The sequence below is a fragment of the Pteropus medius genome, unplaced genomic scaffold, assembly GCF_902729225.1.
Source record: "Pteropus medius unplaced genomic scaffold, Ma_sr-lr_union100, whole genome shotgun sequence".
NCBI classification, from domain to species: domain Eukaryota; kingdom Metazoa; phylum Chordata; class Mammalia; order Chiroptera; family Pteropodidae; genus Pteropus; species Pteropus medius.
Window position 1 is genome coordinate 2,782,445 of NW_024351732.1, and position 13,972 is coordinate 2,796,416.

A 13,972-nucleotide genomic window follows, 5' to 3' on the forward strand; every position below is an offset into this window, starting at 1 on the left:
CACTCGATGGAAAATCCAGCTACCTCGATAGCAGGACATTGACTGGAACACCACTGACACGGTTGCAATTAGGCTAGCGAATTCAGCTCACCTTTATGCAGCCCGTAACAGAAGCAGACATAGTATCAATTCTGAGCAAACACAGAACAACTTTCTAAATGAAAAGATGGAGGATTAGAAGTACTTGAGAAAAAAAATACAGTCTCTGCAGGGGCTGAAATTCCAGTAGGAACAGAAGACCTGGAGCTACCAAGATTTTATTAACATAAATTTGATTGCATTATATGCTTGGGTTGGTGAACCTTGAAACATAAGAATATATTTGCATGTTGTTCACTTCAGCATACAGTATTTTCTTAAAGCAAGTCCAAGGGGAAAACTTTCTGTTAGGTTTTAATTCTGAGAGAAGCTCTGCTTCTCCAAAGATGCTCATACCATGTTTTCTTTTAATCCTACATTAGTAAAATTGAAATTTTTTGTGTGTATGTAGCTCTATAAATTGTAACATTCGTATAGATTTGTGTATCTACCACTACAGTAGTGATACAGAGCAGTTTCGTCACCCCAAACCACTCCCTCATGCTACCATTTCATGGTCACATCCTTCTTCGACTTCTAGCTCCTAACAACTACCAATCTGCTCTCTGACACCATTTTTGGTTTTTGGGAACGTCATAAATGGAATCATATAACATCTGGCCTTTTGAGACTAGTTTCTTCTACTCAACATAATGACTTTGAGTTTCATCCAAGTTATTGCATTTTTATTGCTCACTAGGATTACATTACATGGCTGTAATACAATTTGTTTATATATTCACCTATTGAAGGACATTTGAGTAGTCTCTAGTTCTTGAGAATTATTAATAGAGATGCTATAAATATTTGTTTACAAGTTTCTCTGTGAGCATAAGTTCCCCCTACCCGCAGGATAAATACCTAAGAACTCAATTGCTGGATCATGTGATTGGTGTATGTATATAAATAAACTGAAAAAACTGGTTGTGATATTATGATTTATAATAAGAAATATATATTTGGTCTTTGTCCCTGTTAAACAATAAAGATGTCTTTTGTTATGTTAATGAGATGACTTTTAGAAAGCACTTAAAGATACTGAATGGTTGCCAGGACAGCCAACTTTGTGATTAGAGGGTTAAAACTTTCATTCCCATTCTCTGACCTCCTGAAGAGGCAAGGGCTGGATATCAAGTTCAATCACCAGTGGCTAATAATTTAATCTAGCATGCCCATGTAATGAAGCCTCCATAAAAAACCCAAAAGGAAGGGATTTGGAGAGCTTCCGGGTTGGTGAACACACTGTGGTGTTGGGAGAGTGGCACATGGAGAGGGCATGGAATCTCTGTGACCTTTCCCTATACCTTGCTCTATGCATCTCTTACATCTGGCTGGTCCTGTGTTATATACTTTTATAGTAAACTAGTAATCTAGTGAGTAAAATGTTTCTCTGAGTTCTCTGAGCTCCTCTAGCAAATTAATCAGACTCAAGGAACGAGTTGTTGGAACCTCTGATCTATAGCGAGTTGGTCAGAAGAACAAGTGATAACCTGGGCTTGCGATTGGTATCTGAATTGTAGAAAGGTGAATGTCTTGTAGGACCAATCCATTAATCTGTAGATCTGAGGCTATCCCCAGGTAAATAGTGTCAGAACTAAATTAAATTATAGAACACTCAGCTGGTATTGGACAATTGCGTGTTGGTGTGGGGATCTGCCCTACCCCCACCCCCACATAACACATTGGAATTGGGAGCAAACATCTATTTACTAGTTTTCAAAGTGGCTGTACCATTTACCATTTTGCATTCTCATCAACAATACATTTTTTTAGTAGTTCTGCATCATTGCCAGCACCTTGTATTAGTTTTATCTTTTCTTTTTTAGCCATTTTTATAGATATGTCATTGTACCTCATTGTGGTTTAATTTACCTTTCCCAAATGGCTTATAATATTGAATATTTTTATGTGCTTTTTTTTGTCATCCATATGTCTTCTTTAATAAAGTGTGTGACTAAATCTTTTGTCTATTTTTAAAAAGACCATTTTTAGGGTAGTTTTAGGGTTAGAACAAAATTGAGAGGAAGGTACAGAGATTCCCCATAGAAACTCCTCCTCCCTCATCATGCATGTAGCCTCTCCCATTATCAATATCACTGACCAGAATGGTACTTTTTTTTTTTTTTTGCTTACTAAAGATGAAACTGCATTGACATATCATAATCACTAACGTCTATATTTTACCTTAAGGTTTACTCTTGATGTTGTACATTCTGTGGGTTTTGACAAAAGTATAATGAGATATCCATCATTATAATGTCATGTTTTCACTGCCCTAAAAATCTTCTATGCTTTGCCTCTTCACCTCTTCTTCCACCCAAACCATTAACGACTATTTTCATAATCTCCATATTTTTGCTTTCCCAGAATGTCATATAGTTGGATTCACACTAATTAATACGTATTTAAGGTTTCTCCTTAGCTTGGTAGCTCATTTCTTTTTAGTGCTGAATAATATTCCGTTGTCTGCTCGCACTACAGTTTATTTATCCATTCTCCTACAGAAGGAAATCTGATTGCTGCCAAAAGAAAACTTCAAACAGTCTTCTAAAGTGGATATAACTTTTCAGATTCCAACAAACAATAAATGAAGGTGAGTTCCTCTTGTTCCACATCTTATCCAGCATTTGGCATTGTCAGTATTCTGGACCTTGGCTATTCTAATAGGAATATAGTGATATCTCATTACTGTTTTAATTTGCAATCTCTTGATGTCATATGATGTGGAGCATCTTTTCATGTGCTTCTTTACTATCTGCATATCATCTTTGGCAAGGTGTCTGTTAAAGGCCTTTGGCTCATTTTTAAATGGGATTTTTGTTTTCTTATTGTTGAGTTTTAATACTTTTCTATATAGTTTTGATAACAAATCTTTATCTGATATGTATTTTGTCAATATTTTCTTCCAGTCTGGCTTGTTTTCTAATTCTCTTGTTATTGTCTTTCACAGAGCAGAAGTTTTTAATTTTAATGAAGTCAAGTTTATCAGTTATTTCCTTCATGGAGCATACCTTTGGTGTCATATCTGAAAAGTCATTGCCACACCCTAGGTCCTCTATGTTTTCTCCTATGTTATCTTATAGGAGTTTCATAGTTTTGCAGTTTACATTTAGGTCTCAGACCCATTTCGAGTTAATTTTTAAAAAGGATTTAAGGTCTATGTCTAGATTCATTTTTTTACATGTGGATGTCCAGTTTTTCTAGCACCATTTGTTATAGAGACTCTTTGCTCCACTATATTGCCTTTGCACCTTTGTCAAAGATCGGTTAACTAAATTTATGTGGGTCTATTTCTGGGTTCTCCGTTTTGTTTCACTGATCTGTTAGTCTATTTTTTCACCAATACCAACACTGCCTTTATTACTGTAGCTTTTAGTAAATCTTGACAGGTACTGTCAGTCTTCCAATTTTGTCCTTTTACTTCAATATTGTGTTGGCCCTTTATTTTTGACTTTGTTTGTTTTCTTTCTGTTGAGTTTTGAGAGTTTTAAAATATTTTTGATACAGGCCTTTTGCTGGATATGTGATTTGCAAATATTTTCCCTGAGTCCAATTTACCATATATTTTTTCTGTCCTAGCCAAGTATTTGGAGTCATATCTAAGAACTCTTTTCTACCTCAAGGTCATGAAGACTGTTTTTCTATAAATTTGTCTAAAAGTACAAGGCTAACTCTATGAGGATGAAATCATTTAGGTGATTTATCTGACTGTATAATTGGTAGATACAACTAGATGAAAGATGGCACCTTTTAATACAGTCAGGTTAATGTATTCTGGTTTGCCTTTTTTTGTTCTGAATATATTTAAACCATTAAAGAACACATTTTAAATAAGGCTATCCAATTTTCTTCATGCAGTGGGACTGGAAAATAATTTATTAAGTTTTGTGCATGCATAATTATATACATATATATGTATATGTATACACACACACGCACATGCACGCGCACATACACACACACACATATGCACACACACACATACTGTAGAGCTGCACTCATGCATTTATAAATATTTGAGTACCCATTATGTGACAGGCAACTGTGGAGGACATCAGTGATTAAAATCACAACAAAATTCTTCCCCTCATGAAATATACATTTTGGTGATATATATTCTGGATCTTTTATCATATAGATCATAATATAATCTAAACTATCTATCATATATATTTAATTTACATTGATTCAAAGGGAGAAAGAGAAATAATTTAAATGTTTTGAGCAATTTTTTTCTCCCATTCCATTTAATGAACCTATGCCCCTAAATCCTCATGAGATGGGAGCTATGAATTAAATATTTTTTCCATAAGTCTCAGTTTCCACATGAATCTGCTGGTGCAAGCATCTCCTGAGGTAATATGGGCCCAAGATTAAAAGTCATATTTTTCATGCAGTATGCTTCTTTAATGCTACATAGAGACTATTTGTTGACCAACTGTCTTAGGAATATTCGCTGATATATTTTGATTATATTCAATATTTTATGTACTAATTTAGAGTCTAATCTTCATGTACTCTGTAACTCTGTGACTTTAAATTTTATGTAGAGTAAGATATCACTATTTTAATAAGGATGATAAATACATTCCTAAAACATGTTATTTATTGACTGTTTTCTTATAAATACTACATTATCACTTTTTATACTATCGAAGTACTTAAGTCCATTTTTATTCCAGAAAAGATTTGTGGCTGTGGACACAAATACTTATCACAGAATGGAATATAAATTGGAAAAGATTTAAGGCAGTAGAAAATAGTGGCGGAATAGGAAAATAAGTTTGCTGAAAACAAGGACAAATATTTAATAGAATACCTTTCACAATTGTGAAATACTTACAAAATCATTTAGAGTTTCTTAGTACCCAAACCAAGTAGGAAACCTATTGATTATATGACACAATGCCTAAGAACAGTGTAATATTTTGCAGTGGGGTGCAAACAAATCTAAGACAGATTTCTCCCATTTATTTTCATAAAGGGCACTAAGAATACTGGTATAAATATGTTTATCTAGGTAAATGCAAGACCCCAGATAATGGTTGCCTCATGGAAATCCTAGACTGATTATTATTAGTAACTGTAGAGGTACATTGACAGTTAACTTTTGGTTTTCTAGAAATAGTTATGCTAGTACATACATTTCAAAGTGCTAGAGAACTTTTTTCTTTTCATTCAGATGTTAGCTATTGCTGTGACAAAAAAAAAATTACAATATAGTTTAATAACTGTCTTAAGATGTAAACTTAAGCTTAGTATATTCCTGAATTAGCCAACAATCAATTAATTTTGTTCATTTACTGAGCTTTTTCTGTGTAAGTAGAAGAAAACAGAACTATACTGAGAAAGAAGTTGAAAGAGTATTTCCAGCGGCAACTCATTTCAGAGAGTACTCCAAAGCTTGAGAAGCCAAGCCTTAAGAATAGAATCTTGGAATATTTTCCCACATTCCATTGTTGCCACCCCCACCAACAATTTAGTCCATCTTTATACAATGTATCTATTGATGTTTATCAATGAATCTATCATCTTCCAAGAGAGAAGAACACTGCTGATGGATCGGTTTAATGTGCATTATCATTATGAAGATATAGTCGATCCTAATTATTTCTAGATTCTGCATTTGCAAATTGAACTACTTGCTTAAAATTATTTGAAAGCCCCAAATCAATACTCATAAAACTTTCACAGTCGTTTGAGAATATGGACAGAGTGTTGAAAACTTGAGTCACCTAATAGGCATGTTCTCATCTAAGGTCAAAAAAAGCAATTTTCTGCCTTTTTCATTGAGTTTTCATATTATAAACAAGTATCTTTTCTGTGGTCTACTTAGTGCCATATTTTTGCAAATTCGTGCTTTTTGTTGACTTTTTTTTTTTATTATGGTGACATTGGTTAATGAAATCCAGTAAGTTTCAGGTGTACAATTCAACAATAAGGCTTATATATACATTGAATTGTGTGTTCACCACCCATAGTGATTTTTTGTTTAAAATGTCTCTCAAGCATAGTTCTGAAATGCTGTCTAGTGGTACTATGCCCAAAGAGGCTATGATTTGCCTTACAGAGAAAATACGTGTTAGACAAGTTTGGTTCAGGCATGAGTTATAGTGTTTAGGTCATGAGTTCAAGGTTAATGAATCAACCATATATATTAAATAATGTGCCTTTAGCAGAAATGCACATTAATGAAAAAGGTCATGTATTAATCAGTTGATAATATTGTGACCTGAGGCTCATAGGGACCTAACCAATATTTCTCCTAGGAGCAATGGTTTAGTATTTGCTAATTCAGTAATACATAACAACCATGAATAACAAAAATCAACTGTATATTATATCCAAGTGTACAATTTTCTCAGATAAAAATATGTCCTACAATTCATAATCTTCAGTGGTAATTCTATTGATAAAATTATTTGATTTAATTGATTGATTCTAGTTGTACAGAGCTTCATTTAAAACTTTATTCAAGTGTATAAGCAATGCATTCAACTGGGAACATAAATATACCTAGGATATTTCTAAACTAAAAAGTTATAGTAAAATAATTGAATAATTTCTGGCAGAAAGAAGGCTGATACTAAATGTCACTATTATTATTAACTCTTCCATTTTCATAAAAACATAAGATACTTGTTACTTAAAGTTTGTGCAGCAGTCATTTGAAACACCATACCCTTTTTAAACTTCCATTCAGTTCCACGTTATTTAACACCTGCCATCTCTCATTCTATACAGTAAGTTCTATAGATATAAAAATTAAGAAAAAAAAGACCAGTGGCCTCTCAGGGCCTATAAATATTGTGTGTGTGTTGTGGGGAGCAATGATAAGAGTATTTAGCAAAAGATTGATACAAAGAAAGAAATTCGCTCCTATGCTTGAGAAGATCAGCGAATTCACATGGAACAAATTCTTGAGCTAGTCATGAAGGATTCTATCAATCAAGTATAAGAGTTGAACCAAATATATGCAAAGATAAATGAGTATAGAATATTGAAGTCATTGTGCATAACTCAGCATGGTTGGAAAAAGAGTTCCTGAAAAATCTATCCCAAAGAAAAGATGAATGATTGTGTTTGCTTCAGCCTGCTTCTATGAAACCTATTGACAACTGCCTAGTAGGTGGCATTGATTTCATAGATAACTTAAATTTATTTCTGGAGACACCTTACATGGTCACCTGAATTTCAACTCTGAGATAACACTATTCAACAGAAGGAAAAAAATGAGAGTCGGAGAGCTATATGACCTACTCTAGGTCATACAGCTAAAAAATATGACTTCTGGGACTAAGATCCAAATTTTAGGACTCCAGAATCTATTAGCAATATCAAGTACAACTCCCCTCCCTTACTTATAAATGACTTCGACATTGAGTATGCTTAGGCTCTTCTGGTATCCTTTCAGTTTTCATGGTTTCCCTTTAACCCAAAGAATGTTACCAAAGGCTTCCCTTCCTTGCAGTACTCCATCCTGGAGACCTTGACCAAACCTCCTTCCTCATTGAAATGTACTCTGAAGATGTAGTTCTGTATTTTAACCCCGGAATCAGAAAATAACTCCTCTACACAGTCTGCATGTATGTTTGCATATATGTGCAGATATTTTATGTGTTCGTGTATAATTAATGCATCTTGTGCCAAATGTGATTTAAAATTGTTAGTAAGGATAACATTCAATAAAACAACTTACTAAGTTGTTTAAATATTTAAAGAGTACTTCTCATTTGAGGGAGGACTGAGTATATATTTGTATATATGCTTCTTCTTCAGACCATAATAGAATAGTAATGGACTAAAAATGCATAAATTCATAATGATGATTAGAATGGGAAGAAGGACAGCATTGGATGAGGAATTTTATTACATTCTTAAGACAAAACTAGACAAATGAGGGTTGACTAAAAAAGTAGGACCATACCATCTAACATATATAATATTGTAATATTCTCATACTTTCTCTCTCTATCTCCAGATAACCTATCTCCTGGGTCCTCTGTTTCATTTCCATTATTGACTAATTGTTCTGTATTCCTGTGTCACAGCTATCAAATTAAAGTTTAATTTTTTTCCTGAATAACTGAATACCGTGTCTAATCTTCCCTGGTTTATATATTCATTTTGTCTTTTTACTATAGTGCACAGTGTATCCTTAGGTAGACTTTTTAGTTAATGTATGTTTCAAAATAACTTTCTTTAACACACTGTATTGATAAAATGGGTGAGTATTAAAATTTTTAAGTTGAAAATAATTTTCTTCAGAACTTTAAAGGCATTGATCTAATGCCTTCTAACATCAATATGGTTAATAAAATAAATGATGATCTGATTCTTTTTAGACTGATAATGTCCTTCTCTCCACCGCCTCCCCCCCGCCCCCATTTTTCTCTATGAAATAATTAAACCTTGTATTGTTTAAGCTAAGATGACTTAGGTTTCTACTATCCATAAATAAAAGTACCCAACTAATAGAAATAGCACTTTAGGTGTTTGCCAGCCCTGGCAGCATATCTGAGGAGTCAGTATTCTCTCTCATTAGCCCTATTCCTTAGATACAAGGGCATCACGTAAGGGGTAATCAGAGGTCCTTTTCTCCCTGGTTTCTTTAGAGGCACAATGATGGGCAGTAGTGAGGGTTGTATTTTAAAGGATTCAATCAACACTAACATCATCTAAAACTTGGCCCTGTGCTGTATAATCCTAAATAGAAAATGTACTAAATCTTAACCCACTCCCTAAAGATATACCACAAATAACTTTCTGAGACTGCTCTAAGTATTTTGTTGTTGTGATATTCAGGGAATAAAAAAATAATAATAAAGAAACTACATAGGTTACCATAACAAAATTAAGGGGAAGGGCACTTCTCTGTCACCTTAAATAATTGCAAAAAAAAAAAAACTGAGGCATTTGGGTTAGTGTTAATGATTAAGGAGGCCAGCAGATAGTTCAGCTTTTCCTCAGTTAGTTCATAACATGCATGATTATCCATTGAAAATTATCTCTGATAAATGAGTCTGAAATTATATGGATAGCCCACAATAAATGGTCACCTTTAATTATGTTCAAATAGATGCTTTGCCTGATAGATTTCTGTCATGTTAATAAATATTGCAGAGACAACACATTCATCATACTAAAGAAGGGACTTTTTTTTTTTTTACAATTTCATCAAGCAATTTCTAGATGGCAATGTAGAGAAAGGGAAAGGGACCACTCACAAGCAGAAGGTAAATAGGTTAGTGATACACCTTGATGGAAGGGAACACAACCAGATATTTCCATTCTCTTTTTTAGTTCAGATAAACTCTATGCCAGGCCAAATGAGAAAGTCATTATAGACAAGAGGGGATTAATGGGAGGAGCTGGGCACGAGCACTCCAGGAAGAAATGTTGATACCATCAAACTATTTTCCCTAACATTTAGAGTGCGTAGGGAACTATCAGATAGGTTTCTAACCAAGACTTGGTGGCAGTGAAGAATAGTAGAGATGTTCTCATGGAGGGTAGAGAGATGGGTAGTGAGCTACAACAATAAAACACGAAGAGAAAAAGGGGTTAGTGCTACCACTTGGTGAGATGATAGATATTGAAATGACTCTCATACAGCTCTTTTAGAGCTGACTTGCAACCTGGTGAGGAACTAAAGAGTTGCTTTTAAAAGCCATGAAAATGGTGGCTCAGGTGTATTGAAGAGTGAAGGACTCTTGATGGATTGTAACAAAAATGATTTTTTTCCCCCAGAAACTATCTCCACAGTGGAGAAAAGAGTTCTTTGTTTCAAGAGCATATATATTATCTTAAGGGATAGCTTTGATTGAGCACATATCAACTCACTTACATATACTGCATGCATCTAGTTAGACTGGCTGCCAATGAAATCCTGAGCTATCTCAGATCCTGGGCAGCGTTTTGGCTCTAGTGACATTGTGTCATTGTTTTCAGAATCAGTGAGGTCACCAGACCATGCGGAACTCAATATGTTCCATATGGTAACTTTATTACCCACTTGTTTCTCCATATTCACTGCTTTGTACTGCTTTTTAGAGCGGTGGTTCTCCAAGCGTGGTACTTGGGCCATCATCAACAAGGTATTTTTTTAAGAAATGCAAATTAGTTAGCCCCACCTCAACCAAAATTGGAAACTCGGGGTGTGGAGTCCAGCAATCTGTGTTTTAACAAGCCTTCTAGATGATTCTAACACATACTAAAGTTTGAGAAACTCTGTATTAGATGCTGTTTGTTATTTGTCCTTAATTTTTTATTTATATGTATGTTTTCCTCCAACACTTATTGAAAGCTTTATTAGGTATCCATTCTCTAGAAGCCATACTCAAGTAAAAGCAACCAAATTCAAATTCAGTACACCCTGACGGTGAATAAATGGGAATCACCCATACTTTGTTTTAAATGCTACACAATATATGCCAGTAAATTTTTATTAAAAATCTAGGTACATGTCAACTTAAATTATTTTTCCCTAAAGAATTTACCGATTTGGTGGGAACCATTTACTTCTAATTTGTGATTTTAAGTTAACTTCATAAGCATTGACCCCTAAATGCAAGAAATTAGTAATAGTATTCCTAGTGGTTATTATAAACTTTTCTACTGTGTTACCATCCATGTTCAGTAAAGTTTTCCTACTGTCCTAGTTATTAGCTCTAGCCCAGTCAATAAGTGACTATGCTATTGTTGTTGTTGTTCTCTTCATTGTGTGCTGTATAATGAAAGGCACACAGGGTGAAGGGGGCTTAAATGGTGTTTACATTCTGCCTTATTTAAGCCTTCAGCGTCCCAGGCAGCTTGCACAAGTCCTCAAGGGGGCAGGGGGAGAATGACATCTCCATAGAAATAAAGAAGGAAAAGGAGGGAGGGAGTGTAAGACAAGGTAGAGGGTCAATTTGACATTTTAAAAGTGATCAAAATATAAGGAAGACCTGAGACTGCATTTCAGTTTTAAAACTGCATTGGGTATTTTCAGTAATTCCCCAATGCCTTGAATTTATCTAATATTTTATATTTTACGAATCAATTCTATTTCATTTTCATTTTAATAGTTTTAACAATCTGCTAGGCATATATTATTCCCACTTCATAAATGAGCAATGTTTAAGAGAGGTTCTGTAATATGCCCTAGGCTTGACAGAGCTGAGTTTTGATCTCTAGCCTTTTGGACTACCGATTATCAAATATAAGTTAAAAAACAAAATTTCATTTTGTTGAGTTGTAAAACATCCCAAAAGCTATCGGTGGAAATATGGATGTTTGTTCTCATGAACTAATTTGCAGTCACCTCCTTACTGTACCCCAGGAAAATGGCAACCATTTAGCTCATTTATCACAACGACCTAGACTTTTTGAGTGGAGAGACTTAAAACTTAGAGTTCTACAATACCAAAGTTCAGAGACTTTAAATGGTGCCACATTTTGAAAAGAGGAGTAGTTTTAATATTTATTGAAAATAAATTAAGTAAATGTTAAGAAATGAGGCTATATATGAGTATGTATATGAGAATGCATGTGAATAAATGATAATGATGTTAATAATACCAGGTAACATGTATGAATTACCTTCTATGTTGCAAGCACTCTGTTAAGAACAGAACTGAGATTAGAATGCAGGATAGTCTGACTCTAAAGTATATACTGTAAACCACTGTGCTATATTAGAATATGCATCTGCTGAACATATACTTAGTCATTGTATATATGTATATCTCTATATTAGAACTCTTTAAATTGCAAATGGAAGAAGCCCAAGTTCAACTAACTGATGGAAAAAGAGAACTGACTGATAGAAAAGACAGAGAAGTCTCGTGACATATTGGCTTCAGGAATCGCAATGTTTAGGAGCATAGTATTTAAAATCAGTGGACTGTGCATCAACATACTCTCTGTCTCTTGGTTATGCTTACCCCTGTGCCTTGGCCTCATTATCTCTTCATGGTTCCACTTAATAAATTTCCCTATAATTTAGATCAATCATTGTTATCAGGGAACTAATATATCAACACTGAGCAAGTTTGAATCATGTACCACTAAGGCCAAAGGGCTGAGTACTGCAACTATCTTAAGAAAATTATATAGAATGGATAGAATTCCTCAAAGGAATACTGCATAAGAAGTAAACAGTGCATCTCCATGACGTTCTATCCTTTAGCTATAAGAATATAGACATCCTCATCCCCTTCACATAATTTCAAAAATGTTTTTACTTTATATGATGAAATTAAAGCAATGTACTTATCTCTTCCCTAAAGTGGACAATTTAAAGTCATAATTAGTATTGCTTCTAGTTCCATGTATGGAATCTCTAGATCTAGGGCAAACTTCTCTTGGTCAGATCCAAATGTGGATCATTATATTTTTCAATCTGTGGATAAATCATAAATTTAACTCCCTTTAACATACTCAAAGTACTCCCACATAGAAAACAGAAGAAGTAAAACATCCACCTAACGATTGTTAGTCTATGAATTCTGGCTTTTCGTTAGAGTGAGTTTGTTCCTTGGTCAGCCAATTTGTCAGTCAGAGATTCCATATGCTGGAAGGAGCTTCCATGTTTCTTGTTGGCCACTGTCATGGTTGAGAGGAGGCATAGATTAGTCTTCAGGTGGCTTCACCACTTTCTTATGTCATGATAATATAGTTTGGAAATTGTCTTGGGCAGCTGAACAGTCCTGGGACTTCTCTCACAATAACAGTCACTCAAAACTCCAGTAGTCTCCAGTCCAGTTGCTTAATGGGAACCCTATGAGCTAATAACAAACAGCACGAATCTTGTTGGTCCTTTTTATCTGCACCATACATTAAGGCTATCTAGCCTTAGCAATAGGCCTTGGTGTTCCAACCAGCATTCTGCCCAGTTGAAACTCTTCACGTTGATCTCTGTCTTCAGGCAAAATTAAGCAATAAACTGGAATGAAATAGAAAATAGACTCTGATTTCTAACCAAGCTTGCTTTCCAGTGTATGACATTTAAGATACTGGAGGTTAGTTAATACTTTACTTTTCTGGTGTGTGGTATATTTGAGAAAGTTATGGTTCATTCAGCTTTCCAAACTTTTAATTGCTTTTCCTGGTTCTCAAATTTATCTCACGATGTTTTGTAGTGCTTTGCTTTTATCAACTTAAAGAAAGGGAAGAGTAGTCGACTCTTTTTGCATGTCTCCATTCAAATTTCTCCTGGATGTTGCTTTCTTGCTTTCCTACTGCAGATTTAATTCCTCCATGTATCTGGGGAAGATGGCCACTTTGTGTTATAATTTTATATATATATTCAACTTAACAATTGAAAAAAATAATTATTCTTTGTTCCTACACTGAGAGATCATTATTAATCACTTGATTGGCTTATAGTTTCACTTCTTGGACCATAGTTTCACTTCATTAAGGGGATATGACATTTATATTTTTCAGGTTTGCATCTCCCTGCTTTGGCTGAAATCACTGTATTCACCCACCCCTTTTTCTTTTGGTGAGGAGTATGGAGCTAAATTATATTTCCAAGCTTCCCTTCCAGTTAGATGTGAACAAATGACGCAGTTTTGGTCAATTAAATTTAGAATAGAAGCAAAGAGCTATTCGCCCTCTTCCAAGCTTCATCTACACAAACCTACCAAATAGTCCTCTCTCTTTCCTCACCTGCCAACTTAATAGGGGGAATTTTGAGAAACCAGGATACCTTAATTCCTGAATAACAACCCAGAAAGCTGCTCGACAACCAGGAACATCTCCATTAGACTTTATATGAGTGTGATTCAGGAGTTTGTGCATTGTAGCTGCTATCAAGGTCAATATTAAGTTTCTATCTTATGTATGATTGTCAGCTCATCGAAAACTTCATGAATTTGGAGAGGGGTAGTATTCCAAAGGACAAAATGCT

The 13,972-nt window shown here is 34.6% G+C and overlaps 1 long non-coding RNA gene across 1 annotated transcript in view; it reads left to right on the forward strand.

Moving 5' to 3' along the window:
* The first annotated feature begins 2,585 nt into the window (after positions 1–2,585).
* The window catches only part of LOC120588979 (uncharacterized), a 31,951-nt gene continuing 20,564 nt past the window's right edge, over positions 2,586–13,972 (forward strand). Inside the window, exon 1 of the long non-coding RNA XR_005649359.1 lies at positions 2,586–2,671. This is a non-coding gene — a long non-coding RNA (uncharacterized LOC120588979). The remainder of the gene's footprint in view (positions 2,672–13,972) is intronic.